A 13,175-nucleotide genomic window follows, 5' to 3' on the forward strand; every position below is an offset into this window, starting at 1 on the left:
CTTGCCTGCCTCAAGATGTACACTGCCCAGCCATGACTCAGTTTGTCGCTTCAAGTACTCGGCCAGCACCTCGGCGGTGTGTCTGTCGCCCAAACACATCATCTGCAACACAGCCTGCTGACGCTTTCCACTAGCTGCTCGATAGGGGGACACATCGTGTGCAACAGTGGCAGCTGCAGATGGAGTGCTCGTACGACTGCGCTCTGTGGACGAGCTGTCGCTTCTGGAGGAGGAGGAGGAGGAGGAGGGTCGAACGCCTACAGCCAACTGTTTCCTATACCGTGGGCTAGGCAGCACTGTCCCACCACCGCTGTCCCCTGTGGACCCTGCATCCACCACATTAACCCAGTGCGCAGTGATGGACACGTAACGGCCCTGGCCATGCCGACTGGACCATGCATCAGTTGTGAGGTGCACCTTTCCGCTCACTGACTGCTTGAGTGCATGGACAATGCGGTCTTTCACATGATGGTGGAGGGCTGGGATGGCTTTGCGAGAGAAGAAGTGGCGACTAGGTAGGTCATAGCGTGGTACTGCATAGGCCATGAGTTCGCGGAAAGCTGTGCTTTCCACCAACCGAAAGGGCATCATCTCAAACGAGATTAGTTTGGCAATGTGGGCGTTCAAACCCAGTGTACGCGGATGAGAAACTGAGTACTTTCTTGACCTACTCATAGTGTCTGGGAGGGTGAGCTGGACTTGAGAGCTGCATATGGTGGAAGTAGCGGTGGACAGGGCGGACTGAGAGAGGGTTGATGATGGTGATGGAGTTGGTGTTCTTTCTGATGGCCTAGAATCAGTCTTTCGTTGATATAACAGTGGGATTCCCTGACTGCTGTGGTCTTGCAACGACACCTCAACATTTGCTGCTGTGCTAACCGGTGGGCTTACAGTGGGGGAAACAATGTAGCGTTGCTGACTACCTTCGTTGTGATCAGTTGCACATGTGGCACTTGAGGTTTGGTGTTGTGTCCACGCTTGCAAGTGCATGCTGGTTAAATGTCTAAGCATGTAACTGGTATTCAAATTTTTCAGATTTTTCCCTCGGCTAAAGGTCTTTGCGCACTTCTTACAGATAACCTTGGCCTGATCATGAGGATTTTGTTCAAAAAAGTGCCACACTGCACTCTTCCTACTTTGGCAGACATTTTGCGGCCTAGCACACTGTGATCTTTTGACCCTCTGGACAAGCTGTCCAGCAACTCTTTTGATGTTTGGAACCTGTCTTTGGAGTGCTCCGGGCCTGCCAGATAACAGCTGTTGCGATGTCGATGTCTGCTGTGGATGCTCCTCATCTGAGCTATTGGAAGCAGAACCCTCTTCCCCCAATGGATGCCAATCTGGGTCAACAACTGGGTCATCCATCACCTCCTCTTCTATGTCATGTGCACCTTCCTCTGTGTCACCGTGTATGGCGGTATAGTGTGCGGGAAGGGGCACCTGAGTCTCATCAGGGTCAGAATCTGGCTCTGTACACTGCGAGGACAATGTAGTGCTCTGAGTGAATGTACCAGCAGAATCATCCATCAGCGGCTGTGCATCAGTGCACTCCATGTCAGATTCATCTTGGCCTGGGTAATTCACCATTTGACTTGATAATCCAGGCATGGTATGTGAAAACAGCTCCATGGAGTAATCAGTAGTATGGCCTGCGTCATCCTTCAATCTTGGTTGGGGTGAAGGACACAAGGAAAGGTGTGGTTCATGAACATGAGCCTCCAATGACGACTCAGTGCTTTTACTTTTTACAACTGAAGAAGAGGAGGTGATAGAGCTGGAGGCTGAGTCAGCAATGTAAGACAAAACTTTTTCCTGATGCTCTGGCTTTAAAAGCGGTTTGCCAACTCCTAGAAAACTAAGCGTTCGAGGCCTTATGTAGCCAGACGATGACGCAGGGTCAGCACCTCCTGCATTCGGTCCTATTTTGCTCTTGCCACTACCATCAGATCCACCACCAACACCATCATTACCAGCTGCCAACCCCCGCCCAATTCCACGGCCTCTTCCACCAGCCTTCCTCATTTTTGGTAGAAATGTAGACAAAATCCAACAAACTATATAGTAATGTAAAACAAGGTACAAGGTGTCTATAGGACAGGGGAGATTTTGAATTTCTGCACACACTTTTGGACACTGGACACTTTTGGATTGTGTGAGGCCCACTGATATCTGAGCGCTATGTGACAGGCTCGATGGCACTGCTGTGACAAAAGTGACTAGAGGATAAGGGAGATTTTGAATATCTGCACACACTTTTGGACACTGGACACTTTTGGATTGTGTGAGGCCCACTGATATCTGAGCGCTATGTGACAGGCTCGATGGCACTGCTGTGACAAAAGTGACTAGAGGATAAGGGAGATTTTGAATATCTGCACACACTTTTGGACACTGGACACTTTTGGATTGTGTGAGGCCCACTGATATCTGAGCGCTATGTGACAGGCTCGATGGCACTGCTGTGACAAAAGTGACTAGAGGATAAGGGAGATTTTGAATTTCTGCACACACTTGTGGACAGTGGACACTTTTGGATTGTGTGAGGCCCACTGATATCTGAGCGCTATGTGACAGGCTCGATGGCACAGCTGTGACAAAAGTGACTAGAGGATAAGGGAGATTTTCAATATCTGCACACACTTTTGGACACTGGACACTTTTGGATTGTGTGAGGCCCACTGATATCTGAGCGCTATGTGACAGGCTCGATGGCACTGCTGTGACAAAAGTGACTAGAGGATAAGGGAGATTTTGAATATCTGCACACACTTTTGGACACTGGACACTTTTGGATTGTGTGAGGCCCACTGATATCTGAGCGCTATGTGACAGGCTCGATGGCACTGCTGTGACAAAAGTGACTAGAGGATAAGGGAGATTTTGAATTTCTGCACACACTTGAGGACAGTGGACACTTTTGGATTGTGTGAGGCCCACTGATATCTGAGCGCTATGTGACAGGCTCGATGGCACAGCTGTGACAAAAGTGACTAGAGGATAAGGGAGATTTTCAATATCTGCACACACTTTTGGACACTGGATACTTTTGGATTGTGTGAGGCCCACTGATATCTGAGCGCTATGTGACAGGCTCGATGGCACTGCTGTGACAAAAGTGACTAGAGGATAAGGGAGATTTTGAATATCTGCACACACTTTTGGACACTGGACACTTTTGGATTGTGTGAGGCCCACTGATATCTGAGCGCTATGTGACAGGCTCGATGGCACTGCTGTGACAAAAGTGACTAGAGGATAAGGGAGATTTTGAATATCTGCACACACTTTTGGACACTGGACACTTTTGGATTGTGTGAGGCCCACTGATATCTGAGCGCTATGTGACAGGCTCGATGGCACTGCTGTGACAAAAGTGACTAGAGGATAAGGGAGATTTTGAATTTCTGCACACACTTGTGGACAGTGGACACTTTTGGATTGTGTGAGGCCCACTGATATCTGAGCGCTATGTGACAGGCTCGATGTCACTGCTGTGACAAAAGTGACTAGAGGATAAGGGAGATTTTGAATATCTGCACACACTTTTGGACACTGGACACTTTTGGATTGTGTGAGGCCCACTGATATCTGAGCGCTATGTGACAGGCTCGATGGCACTGCTGTGACAAAAGTGACTAGAGGATAAGGGAGATTTTGAATTTCTGCACACACTTGTGGACACTTTTGGATTGTGTGAGGCCCACTGATATCTGAGCGCTATGTGACAGGCTCGATGGCACTGCTGTGACAAAAGTGACTAGAGGATAAGGGAGATTTTGAATATCTGCACACACTTTTGGACACTGGACACTTTTGGATTGTGTGAGGCCCACTGATATCTGAGCGCTATGTGACAGGCTCGATGGCACTGCTGTGACAAAAGTGACTAGAGGATAAGGGAGATTTTGAATTTCTGCACACACTTGTGGACAGTGGACACTTTTGGATTGTGTGAGGCCCACTGATATCTGAGCGCTATGTGACAGGCTCGATGGCACAGCTGTAACAAAAGTGACTAGAGGATAAGGGAGATTTTGAATCTCTGCACACACTTTTGGACACTGGACACTTTTGGATTGTGTGAGGCCCAATGAATATCTGAGCGCTATGTGACAGGCTCGATGGCACAGCTGTAACAAAAGTGACTAGAGGATAAGGGAGATTGGATTGCTTTTAAAAAAGCAGTTTGCGGAGCAGTGGGTAAACAGCAATGCCAGCCTGTCAGGAAGCCTTAGAAGGCAGCCCAACAACCAACACCACTGATACACCACTATATAGCCTCCCCTTGCACTGCACACACAGTGACTGGTGTGTTGTGCAGGCCAAATTGCTAGCAGCAGAAGCAGGTTTTTTTTCTTCTCAGCAGGACAAAAAAAAAAAAATTGGGATTGCTTTTAAAAAAGCAGTTTGCGGAGCAGTGGGTAAACAGCAATGCCAGCCTGTCAGGAAGCCTTAAAAGGCAGCCCAACAACCAACACCACTGATACACCACTATATAGCCTCCCCTTGCACTGCACACACAGTGACTGGTGTGTTGTGCAGGCCAAATCGCTAGCAGCAGAAGCAGTTTTTTTGTCTTCTTCCCTGCCTAACGCTCTCCCTACAGAATCAGCAGCAACCTCTCCCTATACTAAGATCAGCAGAAGTAAGATGGCAGTCGGCGTGCACGCCCTTTTATACCCCCTGTAACGCCCACCAAAGCAAGCCAATCACTTGCATGCCCTTCTGAAAGATGGTGGTGACCCTTGCCTATGTCATCACGTTGCCCACAGTGTCCGTGGATCCTGATTGGCTGAAAAAGAGCGCAAAACAAACTTTTGAAACGCGACTTTGGCGCGTAAGTCGCCGACCTCGTGGCCGACCTCATCCTAGGGTCGGGTTTCGTTTCATGAAACCCGACTTTGCCAAAAGTCGGCGACTTTTGAATTTTTTCGACCCGTTTCGCTCAACTCTAGTGTTCACATTTCCAAAAATTATTGGCAGATACCACCAAAGTGGCATCAATTTCACCTCAGTAGAAATAGTAGAAAAGGGATCAACTGGTCTTTCTCTACACACAATACAGCAGATGAACACCCGACAAGGTGTGTTTACATTTAAAGAAATGAGGGCCTTAAGGGCATGTCACACTAAGAGATATCGCTAGCAATATCGCTATAACTAGTGACGTTATAGCGATATTGCTAGCGATATCGCTGTGTCTGATACTTACCTATGACCGGCTCCCCCACTGGTTATCGCTGATCGCGCGAGAACGTTCAGGACTGTTTCTCGTCGTCAGCTTCCTGTGGCGCTTCCTGCTGTGAGGACGAGCGACGCGTGGAGCCGGGCGGGAGGACGCAGGATCGCCTGGTGTGACAGGTAAGTAGCGATCCCCGTCCCCAGCGATGTCGCTAGTGAGATCTGCCTATGTGGCAGCTCACTAGCGACTACTTAGCGATGTACCAGCGATCCTGACCACGTCATATCGCTGGTCGGGATCGCTGGTACATCGCTAAGTGTGACAGTACCTTTACACCGCAGAAGGGACCAACAGGTCTTTCTCTACACCCAGTCCAGCAGATGGACACTCAACTATCAGTGTTCACATCTCCAAGAATTATTGGCATACACCACCAAACCAAATCATATGGCAAAGAGACTGAGAATATTACAACTTTACTGTTCGCTATCCAACTTTCTAACTGACTAAAACCAGGAAATGTCTCAACTATCACTACTCTGGTCCCTTTGAACTCAGAAATCCCCTATTCCCTTAACCAGTTCTTATCCTAGCCTTATCTAATCTCCTAATCTACAGTGCCCCCCACTGTACTAAACCCTATACTGCACATTACTAATATTCTCACAAAATCCGCTACTTATACTGTTCCCTAACTCTATCCTAGTCCATAAAGATGCATAATTACACAATACACATACTAAACATCATTACATATTAAAGCATAATCACATAACACATCATCTTACACGTAAAATCTACCCGTTTTACTAGAAAGGGATGCAGGGCATGGCTTGACCCCCACACCATTACACTAACAAAAGAAAGTAACTAATCCCTTTGACTTGGCTGTACTGTGCATAACTAACTTTTTTCTTCTTTAACCAATCCCTTGAGCAAGTTAAGATGTGAAACACAAGTTGGGGTTCAGAGGATCGCAGACCACTATATCATTCATGTGTCAGCACTAGCTGCTGTAAAAACAATTTTTGGGTTTAGATAAGTAATGTATCAATAGAGTCATTCAAACTATACAGTGTAGTTTGCTTTTATCAACAAGGGTTCAAGAATGATATATACAGTGGGTACGGAAAGTATTCAGACCCCTTTAAATTTTTCACTCTTTGTTTCATTGCAGCCATTTGGTAAATTCAAAATAGTTCATTTTTTTCTCATTAATGTACACTCTGCACCCCATCTTGACTAAAAAAAACAGAAATGTAGAAATTTTTGCAAATTTATTAAAATAGAAAAATTGAAATATCACATGGTCATAAGTATTCAGGCCCTTTGCTCAGACACTCATATTTAAGTCACATGCTGTCCATTTCCTTGTGATCCTCCTTGAGATGGTTCTACTCCTTCATTCTAGCCCAGCTGTGTTTAATTAAACTGATAGGATTTGTAGAGGCACACACCTGTCTATATAAGAACTCACTGTCAGGGTCCTGACAGTGCCGGCGAGCAGCCTCTGCTAAGCAGGGACTCACCCGCACCGCAGGGACCCCCAGGGACAAGTATAGCCGGAAAATGCACTAAGAAGACTAGAAAGCAGGCACAGGACCTTCGGTCATGTGAACGGTCATGTGGCTGCAAGGGGGCGGGGCTTAGTGTCAGAGAAGCCAGAGAACTCAGATTATGGCAAAGCAGAAGTCATGTACAGTACAGACTAGCGAGGTACAGAAGGGATAAACAGACGGGAGGTCAGACAAAGCCAAAGGTCATACACAGGATCACAGTACAGTACCAGGGATGAGACAGAGCGGATAATCAGGGCCAAGCAGAGATCAAAACCAAACAGACATAGGAGGTACCAGGCAGAATGCAAAGCTATATCCAGAGAACAGACCGAGTCATACACAGAGAATCAAGTAACCAGAACACAGCACAAACACACTCGGGTCACCACACAATGCCAAGGGCAAAAGTATAACTGACAGGGATGGGAGCATCCTGAGGCTATAAGAAGCCTCCCCCAGAACCAGGGAGAGGCCACAATCATAGCCCCAGGTGTGCAGGTAAGCCTGCACCGGGATCACAACCTTTAACCACAGAAATGCCAGTCATCAGCACTGGTTCCAGACATTATCCCCACGTGTGCAAGTCAAACCCGCACTGAGATCATGACACAGCTTACAGAGCATGTAAGACAAATTGAGAATCATGAGGTTAAAGGAACTAGCCAAGGAGCTCAGAGACAGAAGTGTGGAAAGGCACAGATCTGACCAAGGTTATAAAAGAATTTCTGCAGTACTCAAGGTTCCTAAGAGCACAGTGGCCTCCATAATCCTTAAATGGAAGAAGTTTGGGATCACCAGATGTCTTTCTAGACCTGGCCGTTCAGCCAAACTGAGCAATAGTGGGAGAAGAGCCTTAGTGAGAGAGGAAAAGAAGAATCCCAAGATCACTGTTGCTGAGCTCCACAGATGCAGTAGGGAGATGTGAAAAAGTTCCACAAAGTCAACTATCACAGTAACCCTCTACCAGTTGGGCCTTTATGGCAGAGTGACCCGACAGAAGCCTCTCCTCAGGGCCAAACATATGAAAGCCCACATAGAATTTGCTAAAAAACACATGAAGGACTCCCAGACTATGAGAAATAAGATTCTCTGGTCTGATGAGATGAAGATAGAACTTTTTGGTGGTAATTCTAAGCAGTATATGTGTAAAAAAAACAGGCACTGCTCATCACCTGCCCAATACAATCCCAACAGTGAAACATGGTGGTGGCAGCATCATGCTATGTGGGTGGTTTCCAGCTGCAGGGACAGGACAACTGGTTGAAATTGAAGGAAACAAGAATGCGGCCATGTACAGCGATATCTTGGATGAAAACCTCTTCCAGAGTGTTCTGGACCTCAGATATGACCAAATGTTTACCTTCCAACAAGACAATGACCCTAAGCGCACAGCTAAAATAACAAAAGAGTGGCTTCAGAACAACTCTGACCATTCTTTACTTGCCCAGCCAGAGCCCTGACCTAAACCCATATGAGCATTACTGGAGAGACCTGAAATCGCTGTTCACCATCCAATCTGACAGAGGTGGAGAGGATCTGCAAAGAAGAATGGCAGAGGATCCCCAAATACAGGTGTGAAAAACTTGATGCATCATTTCCAAGAAGACTCATGGCTGTACTTGCTCAAAAGGGTGCTTCTACTCAATACTGAGCAAAGGGTCTGAATACTTATGACTAGAGTTGAGCGACTTTCGGTTTTTTATGGTCGAGTTTCGTTTCGTGAAACCCGACTTTTCCAAAAGTCGGGTCGAGCAAGATCGGCCGATTATAGGGAAAAGTCGGGGTCGTCCCGAAACACGAAACCCAATGTAAGTCAATGGGGAATAAAAGTCGGCAGTGAGAGGAGGACAGGAAACACACCTACAGTGCTCATTTGAATGCCAAAAGCATCAATTCTTCTTACTTAAGCTGGTCAACCTTAATTAACTTCATAATACAAGTTACGCACTGAAAAATGGGGGTTATTTGGCTAAAGTTGTGGGGGGGTAGGGCTGGCTCCAGGTTTTCATGTGCCCTGAGCTAAAGAGCGCCCCTTTAACACATAATACCACAACTCATCATGCTCCGATACGGCAGAGAAATAGCGGTATAGTACAATGAAAAATACTTCACTTTTTACATCTCATGACGAGGCCCATCTATTTCTCCATACAGAATCATTGGTCCCATATAATGTTTGAAACAGTATATGATGAGCTCCACATAATGCTACAGTATATGTTGGTCCCCATGGATGAAGCTCCACTGTCTTATGGGCCCAAATAATGCTCCAAACATAATGGGCCCCATTTCTAATGCTCTAGTGTATAATGGGCCCTGTAAATGCTGCTCCAGTGTCTGATGTCCACCTTTGGAATGTTCCAGTGTATGGTGGGCCCCATCTATCATTCTCCAGAGTATAGTGCTCCCCAAAAATTGCTGTCCCAACATTGAAAACAATCAAATAAGTCTCCTCGCTAGGGAATCCCTGTACTAGTCTGGACTCCTCGTCGTCCCCATCTTCCTTCTCACTGCACAGTATTTCAACCTTGCAAGTGCTGTGATCCTGAGCAAGCAGGGGGGGCCCACTCGTTGGCGACGGCACTGGCACAGGGCCCCTGATAGTACGGTGGTGTGTCTGATGGCGGGTGGGCCGAACCTGCACTTTCATCTGCAGCTTCCTCTTTGTCACCGTGTAAGATGGAACTGTATATGGGAAGGGTAACCTGAGTTTCATCAGGGTCAGATTCAGGCCGGGTAGCGTGCGAGGGGAATGTAGTGGTCTGGGTCAATGTACCAGCAGATTCATCGAGCAGTGGCTGGGCATCAGTGCACTTGTGTCGCCCCCAGGAGTACGGTCGCCACAGTGGCATTACCTTCCTCCTAGGGAGTGTGATGTCATGCTTGGGAGCAACGAAGGATCTCTCTAGCAGGTTAACTGATTGGGCGGCGTTATTCCCACGAGTCATGACCCTCCAAACAGCGTTCATGAAGGCAAAGTGTTTGTTTTACGTGGGCAGTATGGTTGCAAAGCTGAACCTTAAAGGAATGTCCAGAAGGGCACCACCAGGAGTGGAGCCTACGGCGTAATTTGACTCAACACGGGCAACCTCAACCATGCCACCTACAGAACAGATGCACACATTGCAAGCTTAATTCCGTTAACGAACGAGACTCCGTCATGCCCCGCGGTCCGAGTCCGGCTTACTAGAGGGACACGTGAGGCTCTGGCACATGAGATTGGCCAATAACTGGTGTGTCATGCCCTTACATGTCCGTGGCTGCATGTGCGCTACACTGAAAAGGCCAGCGTTTGTCGCTTACAGGTGCAGATAACCCGCTGAACAACGTTAGTGATGGGGATCACTGATTACAATTATTACTCGCGAACGATGATTTCCCAGTAAGTGCAGGTCAACCGCAGTTCCGGAATTAGGCCTAACCGTCATTCCTGAAAAAAATGAAAAACTTACGTGTGCAAACCACAGGTGCTGTAGCTTGCTTAACAGCTCGCCAGCCGTTCTCACGCCCAGTATGGGTTACACGTGATTGCACAAAGGTGAAAAAGGGTACCGTATCCCCGGATAACATGTATGGATAGCATACACATCCAAAAGATATGTCTATACATCAGGAGGCAGGCTCAGATGGTGTTAGGCCCAGTATGGCTTGCAAGTGATTGCACAAAGGTGAGAAAGGGTACCGTATCCCCGGATAACATGTATGGATAGCGCACACATTCAAAAGATATGTCTATACATCAGGAGGCAGGCTCAGATGGTGTAAGGCCCAGAATGGCTTGCAAGTGATTGCACAAAGGTGAGAAAGGGTACCGTATCCCCGGATAACATGTATGGATAGTGTACACATTCAAAAGATATGTCTATACATCAGGAGGCAGGCTCAGACGGTGTTAGGCCCAGTATGGCTTGCACGTGATTGCACAAAGGTGAGAAAGGGTACCGTATCCCCAGATAACATGTATGGATAGCGTACACATTCAAAAGATATGTCTATACATCAGGAGGCAGGCTCAGACGGTGTAAGGCCCAGTATGGCTTGCAAGTGATTGCACAAAGGTGAGAAAGGGTACCGTATCCCTGGATAACATGTATGGATAGCGTACACATTCAAAAGATATGTCTATACATCAGGAGGCAGGCTCAGACGGTGTAAGGCCCAGTATGGCTTGCAAGTGATTGCACAAAGGTGAGAAAGGGTACCGTATCCCCGGATAACATGTATGGATAGCGTACACATTCAAAAGATATGTCTATACATCAGGAGGCAGGCTCAGACGGTGTAAGGCCCAGTATGGCTTGCAAGTGATTGCACAAAGGTGAGAAAGGGTACCGTATCCCCGGATAACATGTATGGATAGCGTACACATTCAAAAGATATGTCTATACATCAGGAGGCAGGCTCAGACGGTGTAAGGCCCAGTATTGCTTGCAAGTGATTGCACAAAGGTGAGAAAGGGTACCGTATCCCCAGATAACATGTATGGATAGCGTACACATTCAAAAGATATGTTTATACATCAGGAGGCAGGCTCAGACGGTGTCAGGCACAGTATGGATTTGACGGCCCAGACTACACAGCGGAGGAGCAGGGAGAGGTAAAGATTGCAAATGCTGGGGCCCTGCCCAAGTAAGGGGGGCCCACTCGTGGGCGTCGGTACTGGCATTGGGCCCCTCATAGTACGGCGGTGTGTCTGACGGCGGTTGTGCACCACCACCATCAGAGACACTTGATTGCACTATGAGGGACCCTGTGCCAGTGCCCGCGCCCAAGACTCGGCCTACCCGCCTGTCCAGGGCAACGGCACTCGCACGGTGTCGTGCGCTAGGTGGTGACCCCGGCCATGGGGGGGGAGGCAGCACAGTTAGGGAGTTTTAGAAAGTGGCATATGTTGATGTTGGACATTCAGCTGATGCAAAAGGCGAAATAGGTCAAGTCCCAGGAAGAGGTGGACCAAAGCAAGCCATTATTCTGTCACCCTATGTGTCATCAGGGGAAGGTGGGACAAAATCCTTGGAAACCCATGCATGGTTCATTTTAATGAAGGTTAGATCATCCACATTTTGGGTTGACAGACGGGTCCATTTTTCTGTCAGGATTGATCCAGCTGCACTGAAGACTCTTTCCCATAGCACACTTGCAGCTGGGCAAGCGAGCTCCTGTAAGGCATATTGTGCCAATTCAGGCCAGGTGTCCAGTTTAGCAGCCCAATAGTCAAAGGGGAATGACCTGTGTGGGAGAACATCGATATGGGAGGAAAAGTAGTTTGTAACCATAGTTGACAACTGCTGTCTCCTGTCACTTTCCATCGATGCTGTATTACCAGTTGTGTGAGCGGTACTTGAAAAATCAGTCCACAACATTGTCATGAAACCCCTGTCTCCAACGCCACTTCTGCTGTGTGCACCATGAACACCTCTGCCAAGCTGCCCCCGACCCGTACGGCTCGTGTGAGAACCATCACCGCTGCTGTGTGCTGGGAATGCCTCAAGCAACCGATTTACCAGAGTTGCTTGTTTATTAGCCAATATTAGGTCAAGGTTCTCCTGTGGCATGATGTTTTGTAATTTGCCTTTATAGTGTGGATCCAGGATGCTGGCCAACCAGTAGTCGTCATCATTCATCATTTTGGCAATGCGGAGGTCCGTTTTTAGGATCCGCAAGGCATAATCTGACATGTGGGCCAATGTTCCCGGTGTCAATGATGCACTGCGAGTGCTGGTTGGAGGAGCACTTTCTGGCAAATCCACATCCCTCCAGTCACGCACAAACCCTGTACCAAACCTTGCCACGCCAACATTTTCACTTGCCCCACGAGATGCATCCTCCTCCCCTAAGTAATCATCCCCATCATCATCCTCCTCCTCCTCTTCTTCCTCCAACTCGTCCAGGAGAGGTCCCTGAGCAGACAATGGCTGAATGTCATCAAGGATTCCCTCCACCTCTTACTCCTCGTCAACATTGGCTGCAGACGCCTGCTCCTTAAGGTGCGTCAAAGTTTGCATGAGCAGACGCATAAGTGGGATGCTCATGCTTAGGATGGCGTCGTCTGCGCTTACCAGCCGTGTGCATTCCTCAAAACACTGAAGGACTTTACAGAGGTCTTTCAGCTTCGACCACTGCACACCTGTCAACTCCATGTCTGCTCTCAAAGTGCCTGGCCGTGTATCCTCCCACAAATGCATTATGGCCTGCCTCTGCTCGCACAGCCGCTCCACCATGTGCAGGGTGGAGTTCCACCTTGTTGCAATGTCGATAATGAGGCGGTGGTTGGGAAGGTGGAGCAATCGCTGCAGCTTCTGCATACGAACGGAGTGTACAGGCGACCGGCGGATGTGCGCGCACAGTCTTCGCACCTTATGGAGCAGGGCTGTTAACTCCGGATAATTTTTGAGGAAGCAATGCACCACCAGGTTCAAGGTGTGAGCCAAGCA

This window comes from Dendrobates tinctorius, unplaced genomic scaffold (genome assembly GCF_039654945.1).
Source record: "Dendrobates tinctorius isolate UK_male_01 unplaced genomic scaffold, ASM3965494v1 ptg000046l, whole genome shotgun sequence".
Lineage (NCBI taxonomy): Eukaryota > Metazoa > Chordata > Amphibia > Anura > Dendrobatidae > Dendrobates > Dendrobates tinctorius.